This window comes from Heterocephalus glaber, unplaced genomic scaffold (genome assembly GCF_053883595.1).
Source record: "Heterocephalus glaber isolate CG9 unplaced genomic scaffold, H.glaber_assembly_v1.0 deba00001555, whole genome shotgun sequence".
Classification (NCBI taxonomy): Eukaryota; Metazoa; Chordata; class Mammalia; order Rodentia; family Bathyergidae; genus Heterocephalus; species Heterocephalus glaber.
The window spans coordinates 1,535,011-1,547,278 of NW_028258346.1; the positions used below are offsets into that span (position 1 = coordinate 1,535,011).

At 44.5% G+C, this 12,268-nt stretch overlaps 1 long non-coding RNA gene across 1 annotated transcript in view; it reads left to right on the forward strand.

Moving 5' to 3' along the window:
• The first annotated feature begins 2,421 nt into the window (after positions 1 to 2,421).
• Positions 2,422 to 12,268, forward strand: part of LOC110350323 (uncharacterized) — a 73,062-nt gene continuing 63,215 nt past the window's right edge. The window contains exon 1 of the long non-coding RNA XR_015442829.1: positions 2,422 to 2,719. This is a non-coding gene — a long non-coding RNA (uncharacterized LOC110350323). The remainder of the gene's footprint in view (positions 2,720 to 12,268) is intronic.

Here is a 12,268-nt window from a genome sequence, read left to right on the forward strand (position 1 = left end):
GTGCTCAGGGATTGCATTCATCACAGGAAGTTGGCACAAGTACGTAACACATCTTAATTCTTTTTACTTTCCCTCTCCCTCCCTCGCCTCTCTCTGCATCTCTTGGTCCCCTTCCCATTTGCAAAAAAAACTTACAAGTTAGGTAAAAAAATCTTCAAAGGCAAGGACTTCATCCTTATATTCCCAGTCCGTAGGAAACAACGGGCCTCAGTGTTAAATGAAGAAATTTCTCTAAACTTGGGCATTACTGTGAACACTGAGAAAATGAATATCAAGCCGGGGCACTCATTTAGCAAGGGCTCGAGAAGTATCAGTGAAGATGACAGTGGGAATAATGTTAGGAAAATCAGTGTTTTTGTGGCTCCATTTCCTTGACTAGAGAATGGAATCCTAATCACGTGATGACATGTTTGTAAGAAATTAAGGGTAGAATGAGCACAAAAGCATCTCTCCCTCATGGAAGTTTTACCTCTCTCCATTACAGAACTCTTTACACTGCATGATAACCCATTTCTGAGTGCTCTACCACCCAGCACAGTACCTGGAAAACAGCAGGTGCTCAGTAAACGTATGCTAGGTTAACAGCCTGTATTCATCAGTTTCCATTACTGTGACCAAACACCTGAGTAAAACAACTTAGAGGAGGGAAGATTTGTTTGGATTCCAGAAGTTTCAGTCCATGGCCAGCTGGCTCCCAGGTAGAAACAGCATTGCAGAAGGGCAGGGCCAAGGAAAGCTGCCCACCTCATGGCGGCCAGGAAACAGAAAGAGAACAAGAGAACCAAAGAGGAAGGGGCCTAGGAGGGCTGGGTATCACAGACTGTAATCCCAGCACTCTAGGAGGCTGAGGCAGGAAGATCACAAGTTCAAGCCCAGCATAGGCAACTGAGACTCTCAAAAAAATAAAAAGGGCTGAGAATGTAGCTCAGTGTGCAGGCCCCGGGTTCAATCCCCAGCACAAGCACCAGCACCAACAACAAAATGCACACCTCCAGTGACCTGCCTATTCCAACTGGGTTCCACCTCCTTACAGCCCATTCAGCTATGAGCTCATCAGAAGATTAACCCACTGGTGGGGTTATGACCCTTGTGGTCCTATCATCTCTCTGGGCCGCACCTCTGAACGCGGTTGTACTGGGGGTCAAGCCCACAATACCTGAGTCTTTGGGGGGACATTCATCTTTAAACCATAGCACTTTGTAATACAGAGTGGCATATTCATGAAAAATGGCACTGTGTAGATATAGCTTTCCATGTTGAATGTAGTGAACAGGGGGAAAAAAAAGAATGTAGTGAACATTCCAGTAATGCTATAAAGAATCTTTATACACAGAAAGCAACTTTAAAATTATGTACCTTATGCTAATGCATACATTTATTAATATTTTGCTGCCTTTGCCAATTTCTGGGGGTTTTCCCATCTACAGTGTCAGCATTTCAGAATGGTATGCCTTCCAGATAGTGGTTGAGATCTTTCCCAAATTGCAAAATAATTTTTGGGTTTTGTCCAGGATCCTTACATCTTTGGTGTCAGTTGAATTGTTTCATCTATGTCAATAACATTTCCAAACTTGCTTGATTTTGTAAATTACATCAGGCACTTATTTTCCAGGTCATAAAAAAAGGTGTTTCCCTCTCAGAAGCCTACTAAGCACCTCATGGCAGAAAAGACTTTTCCAACCAGCACCAGCATCTTCTCTCACCTCTAGTTAGTTATCAAGACCATGATGTATTTCTAACTGAGCTAGTTTTATAGCAAACATCTTTATGGAAGGCAAGATTTGGCTACTTGTAATTTAATTCACTGCATTTGTAAATTTTGCTGGGCTGGGAGTGTCCCTCAGTGGAAGAACACTAACTACGTATTCGAAAGGCCCTGAGTTTAATCCTCACACTGCAAAAAAGTTGTAAATTTTGCTTAAAAACATCAAAACAATCAAAGAACTCTCAGCTACAGTAAAATGTGGGCATTTTGAGGAATGAGACTCATACCCAGCCTAGTAGAAAATGATAAATATGCTCAGATATTGATTAGCAGAGTCAGGGGCACAAGGGTTGTGCTTCTTGCCTCTTGTTGGCAAACATGACAATCAATCACACCTGACTAAAGCTCTTAATCTCCTTTATATCTGTGTGACATGAAACCAATAACTCCTACACAGTAGCAAGCAAATCCTATGGCATCCTCAGCAGCTCCATCCTTCTCACCCACTCCTGAAAGCACTTCTCAGGGAAGGGGAGGTAGATTAGCCTTTCTACTGGGAGAACCTGGAGGCCACTTAACATTTGAATTAGCCCTTGGAAAAATTAGCATATACCAGTAACAAGTTGTTAGTAACTAGTTACTTAAAAACCCATCTTGCTCCTAGTTGAAACACATTGATATGTTATAATTCTGTAAGAATCTTTAAGAAAAGATGAGATGATGTATGTGATAGATAGGCACTGTGATGGAATGAATGTTTGTCCCCCCTTTCATGTGTTAGAATTTTAGCTGGAACAGGAATTAGCAGGTGGGGCTTCAGGAGGTGATTAGGCTGGGAGTGTGGAGACCTTAAGAACAGGATCAATGCCCTTATAAAAGAGGCCCAGGGGCCATTTTCCTTTCCACCAAGAGAGGGCACAGAAAGAAGTGTCTTCTACAAACCAGCCCCGGAGCTGTCAGCAGACACTGAATCGTCTGGTACCTTGGACCTTGGACTTGCCAGCCACCAGAGCTGTGAGAGATGAATTTGTTACTTATAAGCTGTCCGGTTTATGTACTTTGTTGTAGTCCCCCAAATAGACTAAGACAGGCACGTGGAGTCCTTAGCTTGCTGCCGGTCTCTTTCAACTGGAGGGTGACTATTCATTCCCCCTTGTAGACTTTTAGCCCAGAATGTAGTTTAATGGTTTTAAGAATCCATTCACTTTGTGTTTTGTTATGCAATCCAACCCTCCTAGGTGATTTAGTTTGGACATTTTCAGTTGGGCCTTGTATCATCATAACAAGTGAAATGGAGTCACAAATTGAACTTGCTTTATAGCATAAGTTTGCAGGGAAAACCCATACTTCTAAAATCCAGCTCTTACAGTAATAGACCAGCCCAAAGTTCAGTGGATTCAAGTAACAAATTTCATTATATCTCAAACAGTGATTAGGGTGGCGTGGCATTTCTGGGCTGGACTGGCTGGATGGGAACTTGAAGGCCTAAGGTAACCTCACTCAGGTATTTTGGGCTCTCCATGGGCAAAGGGCTGATGGGGCAGCTGGGGCCTGCCACCGATAACAAGCTGGGTAATGAGGGCAGTACAAGCAGAGTTCTATTCAATAACTGTTGCATTCAGAGAAACAGCTGTCCTCTATTCTAATGTGCGGCAGGGTCACTGGGTTAAAGAAAGAATGGTAGCGCCCCAGCAACCCACAGAATCAGAAGTGAAAATGGAGAAAAAGCCTGCAAGAGGGCTGCTCAGTGTCAGTATAATTAGGCCTGTGTGTCTGATAACTGGGCTTATCCATTAGCTGCCTTCTCCCACACAGACTGGGAGACAGGGGCCCAGTCCTGCCTGATGATCTCATTTCAAAGGAATGGTGTCAAGGCTTGGGGGAGGACTTGTTGTAGGAGTCAGACAGAGGGAGGATTCGCAACTGTAAGCAGTTTGTTGGTGGTGATGTTTTAAGTAAGTCGGTGAGGTCAGGAGGCTGGAGCACACTCTGGGTTCTCTTGTAAGCCTTGAATTTGTCCACACAGGAACTCAAGGGAGCAGTGGGGCTATTAGGAGCTGTGCTAGGGTTTGGCCAAGTCTCTCCATGCAGGCTTAGCCTGAGCTTTTTGTGCTTGGAGTTTTTGCTGCTTTGGGGCCTCTGCACCTAGTAGTTTGTCCTGCAACAGGCCCGTCTCAGGTGATGGACAAGGCAGGCCTGTCCACAAGTATGTTTTCAAGTCTCTGCTTGCTTTGTGTTTGCTAACATCTCACTGGCCCTCAGATGGCCAATCCAGATTCAGGGGGAGGGAGGAGCAGCAGAGATGTGCAACCTGCAGACAGCATGGGGGTGGGGTAATCACAGCAGCCAGTCTAGGCAATTCCACTCATTCACCAACCTCACATCTCAGCCAAGCCCCTATTCTGTAAGTAGACACACTTTAGCACTGTGGCTAGTTCAGCTTGAAGTTTAGTGCACTGTGTCATTTCAGTAGTCCACTTACATGAAGTCTCTGTGGGATAAAAATGCTCTTAATCTGTACTCTTCCTAACTTGCTAAGATGGTGTCTGATGGCAGGGATGTAGCAGAGAAGAGTCTGGCCCAGCTGCGATGTGTGGTGTGTACATTTGTGTCTTGAACTTACCAGGGTGTGGCTGCAGTGGGACCTTCATCCTGGCCTATGCCTTGCAGGCCAAGCAGGAACTGGCTGAGGTGCATCCACTGGAGAAGGGGTGCCTCTCCAATAAATCAGCCCAGAGGGACATATTTTGCTCTGCTCGCTCATTTGTTCGTTCGTTCTTTCTTTCTTCCTTCCTTCCTTCCTTCCCTTCTTTCTTTCTTTCTTTCTTTCCTTCCTTCCTTCCTTTTCTTTCTTTCCCAGGGATCAAATTCAAGACCTTGCACTTACAAGGCAGGCAAATATTTTGCTTGCCTTTTCTAATGTGCACAAAGATGTCATATGTGTATTCAGAGCCCTGAGCATAATGCTCTTCCCCTCCTCTGGTTTGCTAGCAGGTGATCCTTAATGAGCTAGTTGCATCCTGCCCTCCTGGCCCTTGCAGTGGGACTCTGAGGCCAGAGATCCATCCAGCACTGATTGGCTTCCCATACTTCCCCGGGGTCCAGGAGGCTGGATCAGCCTCCCTCAGCTTTTGCAGGCACTAGAGGCTGCCTTGAGGGGTGTCTGTGATCCCCAGCCAGGACATTCCTGTGGCTCTGCTCTGTGGCCTGCTCGGAAGAGCTACATGACTGTTATCCAAATCGGTATCTTCTCAGTACTGTCTGTGCCGTGCCAGAACCACACAGCATTACTGTGTGCTTCTAACTGATGTGGCTGCATCCTAGACTGCTCAGGTCCAGCCCCAGTAGGGGCTTCTCCCAGAGTTCCACAAACACAAGTACCCCTGCCTCGGGGCTCCCCTCCATTTGTCCTGCACCGGATGCTGGACCTCAGGGAGGAAGAACCAGGAATGCACAGTTCTCTTCTGTCCTACCACCTCTCTATAGTCTCAGGCCTGGAAAGAGGCAAGGTGTCCTCTGTGTCCTAGTCTTTGTTCTCTGATTGCATCCTAACTGTGGGAAGGGCAATTTCCTCTATTCCATAGCTCAGTGCTTCTCAAGTTCGATTTATCTTTTTATGTGCTAGAAGAAGGGCTAAATTTCCAGATATGGAAAGTTGTTTCTCAAGACAATAGCCTGGCCTGTGAGATTACTCTATCATTGCATAATTGGACTTGGCATTTCTGAATTTGACTGTTACCTTCTTTATTTTCCCTTTGGAACAAATACTAATTTCCTCCACCTTCTCCACCAGAGGTAGATGGGGACAGGAGTGCTTGCTACTCTGAGGTCCAGGAACAGCCAAGTTTCACCTGGGAACTTGTTAGAAACACAGATTCTCAAGGCCCTGCTTAACCTGCTGAATCCAAATTTTTGGAAGTGAGGCCCAGTAATCTGTTTTAACAATTCCTCCAGGAGATTTTTTTTGGGGGGTACTGGGGATCAAACTCTGGACCCTGTGCTGGCAAGGCAGGTGGCAGAACCACTGAGCTAGATCCCTGGCCCTCCTCCAGGAGATTTTGATGCTCAGTAAAGTTTGAGAAGCACTGGACTTGGGTATGGACTTGTACTATACTCAAATGCACATCAAAGCTTTGATTCCCACGAAAGACTGGATCATTTGGGCTGAGATCACTACAATAGTCAGTGAGTGGTCCATTTACTAAATGTACCATCTCTCAATAATTGGTCCCAATGAAATATGCAAAAAACCAAGGCTCTTTCTCTCCCTTCTGGGTAATGGTCACCCTCAGGACAAAAGCAGGTGTAGAAAAAGGAGCTCAAACGTAATCCAGTAGATTTGTGTTATTCAGAGAGGAGATTCTGCATCCATGATTACTCATCTACCCTCTTATTTATTTCTTTTTTAAATATTCTTTTTATTATGGGTGCATATTATGAGAGCATATACAAAGCATTGTACAGAATAATTGTGCAGTTCACTGTGACATTTTATACATGTATATCAGGTCCATTGTCTCCGTTTTCCTCCTTTACTCCACCCCTTTCTTTTATGAGATGAGATCTCGCTGTTGCACAGGTTGGTTTTGAATTCCTGGGCTCAAGTGATCCTCCTGCCTCAGCCTCCTGCTCCTTGTTTATTTCATACATGTATTGAAAAGGAGCAAGTGGCTGTGGGTAATGATGCCTCACCCAAACTTTAGGATCACCTGTGCAGGAAGGCCCCAAACCTAATGAGAAGAAGCTGAGACAACTGAGGAACCTGAATCTTCATCAGCCATCAGGAGTTGAGTTCACATTCAAGTGCTGTAGTGCCCTTTTGGAAGGCTAGAGGGCAGCAGAGGGTGTGGTGTCGTCTGCCTAGATCACAAGGTGAAGGAAACTGGTCAGGGTGAAGGCTGCAGCTCAGGGTGGCAGCGCAAGGCCAGAAAAGTGCAATGAGAGAGTCAAGTGTGACTCCAAGAGCCAAGACGAAACACAAGCAAGATTCAAAGACTAAGCCTGGTTGTAATCCCAGGACTCTGGGAGGCTGAGGCAGGAGGATTACAAGTTCAAGCCCAACCCAGGCAGTTCAGCAGTTTAGCAAGACTTTGTCTCAAAATTCAATTAAAAAGCGCTGGGGATATAGTTCAGTGCAAAGACCCTGGGTTCAATCTCTGGCACCAAAAAAAAAAAAAAAAAAAAATCAAGGACTGTTGATGAAATACCACTCAACTCTAGAAATGATAGTCAAAACAAATGCCTCTGAGCTAAGAGAAGCTGGGATGAGGGTTACAGTGTGGGAGAGGATGAGACCTGTTAGCCAGAGTGAAGCCCAGACAGACAGAAGGTGCCTCCCACCCTGCTGATGGGCGCTGTGAGCACGGGGCAGGTCTTCTGGGGCCACGCAGATCTGAGAGCGCTCCGGGCCCTTCACATGGCCTTGTGCTAAGTTTACCTGTGATTCAGCTTCTCTCTGACAGCGCTCTGCTCCCACTCCCAACATGCGTCCATCGTCCATCGTAAGAAGTGCAGGGTCTGAAGTGATGCTAAGCTCCTTAGCGCATCTGAATCAGACGTGGCACAGCGCCCACGCCAGACAGAGGGCTGGGCACTAACACAAATCAAAAAAGATTGCCTTGTCTTTGGGGTCCAGGTTAGGGGAAACTGGGGCTCTGCTGTTTCAGAGGTTCTCTCTACAAGTGTGCAGACTGGGGAGACCAGGGAGAGGAGCGCCTCCTGCCTGCCCGCGAGTCACAGGAGCTGGCGAAAGCCACCCGGAAGTACCCGGATGTACCTGTCACTGCTCTGGGGCTGCTGTTCCGGGGCGTGGCCATTGTCTCACGAACCAGAACTAGACAGAACTAGTGCTGGACTAACAACCCAAAGCTCTAGCAAACTCACTCCTGTTTCTTCTACTCCCTTCAGAACCTCAGAATGCTGTAATAAGCAAAGGACCTTTGTCTTGCACATTAAAATTTGGAAAAATGAAAAGCAGAAAAGGCAGTACCAGAAATTCTCTCTATAGATGACAAAGAGCCATTTCGGTGACCAGACAGCCTTTTCAAGGGCAGAGTGCTCTGCACACCACCGGCTGTGTGTGTCCTCCACCTTGGTCTGATGACACTTCATGGACAGAGTAACACGCCCAAGAGAGGACAAAGCAGTCAGTCCTGGGTCTCTAAGTCATGTTTAGCTCATTTTTTTGTTACGCTTTTCAGGCACGTGGAGGCTCTTTATACAGAGCCTCAGAGCTACTGAGCAGTTAATGCAATAAGAAAAAAGAAATGAGTCTCAAGAGAAAAAGTAACCAAACCCATTCTGTGACATACCATTAGAAGAACAACCATTTAAAAAAAAATTTTTTTAATTCTTCCAATCAGCTGTTACAGTATCTGCTTTAGTATGAAGTTCTTGGGACATATGACACCTACCAAATTCACCCTTACTTATGTATTAAAGGGGCTGTACCCACACAATGGGATACTGTGTTGTTGAAGGGATAGTAGTGTATTTGTGGACACGGAAAAACCCTGCCTTGAATATCATTAAATAGCCAAATCCAAAATAGTTTGCATTGTATAAGCCCTTTTATGGGGGAGACACACACAAAAAAGGATGTGAACTCTTGTCTTAATTAGATAAACAGAATCATGAGTGTTTTCTTGCTTTCCTTTTACTTGTTTTTTTGTCTAACTTCTGTGAAATAAGTATGTATCTTTTTTGCAAAGTTAAAAATAAACACAAAACTTTTTAGTGGTCAGAGACAGCACCAGGGACAGAGTCTCTGTGGTGGAATTTTCCAAAGCCAGGACACAGCACAAGATTGCTTCACAGACCAAGTCCCAACAATTAATGGGCATTTAGATACACAAAAAAATATTTCTGGAATAGCAGGCATACTTGTAATTGGCCCCAAACTGCAGAACCCCTGAGAAGCATTTGAGAAAGAAAAACCCTAAGTTTTGTGAGAACTCGGGCATCAAATATTGCTCTGAGTACTGTCAACAAGGAGATATGGACAGATGCCTGGCAGCCCACAGTGGAGCCTGCGTTACCTCATAGAAGTCAACAGCCTCTGGGCTCCAGCTTTTCCCTCAGGAAGAGCTCATCTTTTCGGTCTGTTTCTGCTTCCCCATAGCAGCTCACTCCCACTGTGTGTGAATTTTCTGCAGGACAAGTGCAACAGCTGTAGAGATGGAAGTGGCAACAGGATGGGTGAGGAGTCACAGAAGAGTGCCAAGCCCACGGGACACCCACTGGGTGCTGGGTCAGGCTGGGTACAGTCCTGTCTTTGCATGGGTCATGGATCGCATCAATCTGTGGTCCATGTGGGTTAGGGTGGCTTCTGCTTCTCATTCTGTACTCAAAGATAAGAGAGATAGAAACTAATTTTTTTGGTCCCTCCGCTCCCAGGCCAGAGATAGGGGCTTCTGAGCTGCGGTCCCACTGCTCCTGATCCAGAGGAAGGGGCTTCCCGGCCACCATCCCTCCCACTGCTCCCACCCCAGAAGAAAGGGCTTTGGGGCCACCATCCATCCTGCCTCTCCCGGCCCAGAGGAAGGGACTTCTGGGCTGTCATCCATCATTCCGCTCCTGGCCCAGAGGGAGGGGCTTCTGAGCTCCCATCCCACTGCTCCTGGTCCAGAGGAAGGGGCTTCCCGGCCTCCATCCCTCCCGCTGCTCCCAGCCCAGAGGAAAGGGCTTTTGGGCTGCCTTCTGTCCCGCTGCTCCTGGAGCAGAGGAAGGGGCTTCCAGGCCACCATCCCTACCACTGCTCCCAGCCCCTGTCCCAACTCTCCCAGCTCGGATGAGGTGAGCCCTGCAGGCACCAGCAGCACCCTCCCACCCCTACCCCCAGTTGAAATGAGAAAACACATAAATAAGTCTCAAAACCAGACTTCCAGATCACCTACAACAACCCCAAAGGGAAATGAGATGGAACACTCTGATACTCAACCACCTGGACCCACTGAACTGGCAACAAAAGGGAATCTGGAAAAAATGAAATCAGAACTAGTTTCTCAGATAACAGGAGAAATTGTGCTCCTAGTGCAAGACATGATTAATAAATCTAGAGACGAGCTGAGGAACATGATGGAATCCCAACATAAGAAACAAATGGAATCCATAAAACAGATGCAAATAGATTTCCAGGACATGAAAAACTCCATTGAAAGTCTACACAGCAGAATGAGCCAATGTGAGGACAGAATTTCAGATATACAAAATAGGATTGCAATTAATGACCAGGAAAAGAAAAATTGCTTCAAAATTATAAGGGAACACGAGAAGTCAATCCAGCAGCTGCTAGACGATGCAAAGAAGAAAAACATAAGACTGATCAGAGTCAATGAAGAAAGAGGAGAGAGTGCAGATGACATTAAAAAAAACTCTTTGCAGAAGTAATGGCAAAAAACTTCCCAAGCAGGGGAAAAGAACTTGACATACAGATAAGTGAGGCATATAGCACTCCAAATAGCCTTGATCAAAAAAAATCTACACATAGGCATCTAATTGTTAAGATTCCAGAAACTCAACAGAAGAACAGAGTTCTACAAGCAGTCAGAGAAAAGAAACAAATCACATACAAAGGAAAGCCCATCAGAATCACAGCAGACTTCTCAACACAAACCATCAAGGCAAGAAGAGCTTGGAGTGACATATTTCAAACCCTAAAGGAAAACAGCCTCCAACCTAGATTGATGTACCCTGCAAAACTATCTTTCAAAATGGATGGAGAAATAAGATACTTTCATGACAAAGAGCACCTTAGGAACTTCGTGAATACCAAACCAGCACTCCAAAGAATTTTATATCCTAGGAACAGCCATTGAAGGTCACAACCCCAGGAAGCAAAGCAGAATGAACCCATCTGGCATGACAAGAAATTAAATGTAAAGGGGGAGAACCCAACAAAAAGAAAAAGTCATGGCAATGACAAGTCAATACGTTTAGGTTATAACCATCAACGTTAATGGTCTCAATTCACCAATCAAAAGAAATAGACTGGCAGAATGGGTCAAGAAGCAAAATCCAACAATATGCTGCATACAAGAAACACACTTAATTCAAAATGAAACACATAGACTGAAAGTTAAAGGGTGGAAACAATACTGCATGTGACAGGAACCCGAAAAAAAGCAGGAGTAGCTATCCTTTGCAGATCAAGTAGATTTCAAATCAACACTGATTAAGAGAGACAAAGAAGGACACTACATCCTTGTAAAGGGAAGAATCCAATGGAAGAGATGACAATCATAAATATCTATGCACCAAACACTAGTGCACCCAACTGTATAAAACAAATACTAACAGACATGAAAAGTCATATATGCACTAATACAATTGTAGTGGGGGACCTCAACACCCCACTGTCACAAATAGATAGATCAACTAGGCAAAAAATAAGTAATGAAATACTAGAAGTCAATCAAACTCTTGAACAAATGAACTTAACAGATGTTTACAGAGTCTTTCACCCCACAAAATCAGAATACACATTCTTCTCAGCTGCGCATGGGTCATTCTCCAAAATAGACCACATACTGACACATAGAACATGTTTAAGTGCAAAGGAATTGAAGATATCCCCTGTATATTATCTGACCATAGTGCAATGAAATTGGAGATCTATAGCAAAAGAAACTGGAAAAATTTCATAAACACATGGAAATTGAACAGCACACTTCTGAATAACCAATAGGACACAGAGGAAATTAAAGAAGAAATCAGACAGTTCCTTCAATTAAATGACAATGACAGTACAACATATCAGAATCTATGGGACACAATGAGAGCAATCTTATGAGGGAAATTCATAGCAGTGAATATGCATATTAGGAAAACAGAACAAGCCCAATTAAATAACCTGATGCTGAACCTCAAGCTTCTAGGAAAAGAGCAGGACAACCCCAAAGCTCATACAAGGGAGGAAATTACAAAGATCAGAGGAGAAATCAATGCAATGGGGACTAAGAGAATGATACAAAAAATCAATGAAGCCAAGAGTTGGTTCTTCAAAAGAATCAACGAAATTGACAAGCCCTTAGCCAACCTTATCAGAAAAAGGAAAGAAAAGGCCCAAATCCATGCAATTAGGAATGAAAAGGGTGAAATTACAACAGACCCAGCAGAAATCCAGAGGATCATCAATACCTACTTCCAGAACCTATGAAAACACAGAAGAAATGGACAGATTCCTAGATACATATGAATTACCAAAGTTGAACAAAGAAGACCTAAAAATTCTGAACAACCCAATATCAACCAATGAAATTGAAAATATAATTAAAAACTTATCAACTAAGAAAAGCCTGGGCCCTGATGGCTTCACTGCTGAATTCTACAAGACATTTAGAAAGGAACCACTGCCACTACTGTTTGAACTCTTCAGTGAAATTGAAAGGGAAGCAATCCTCCCAAATTCATTCCTGGAAGCAAGCATCACCTTGATCCCCAAAGCAGAGAAAGACCCAACCGAAAAGGAGAACTATAGGCCAATCTCACTAATGAACATAGATGCAAAAATCCTTAATAAGGTACTGGCAAATGGAATGCAGAAGATCATCAAAAAGATCATAC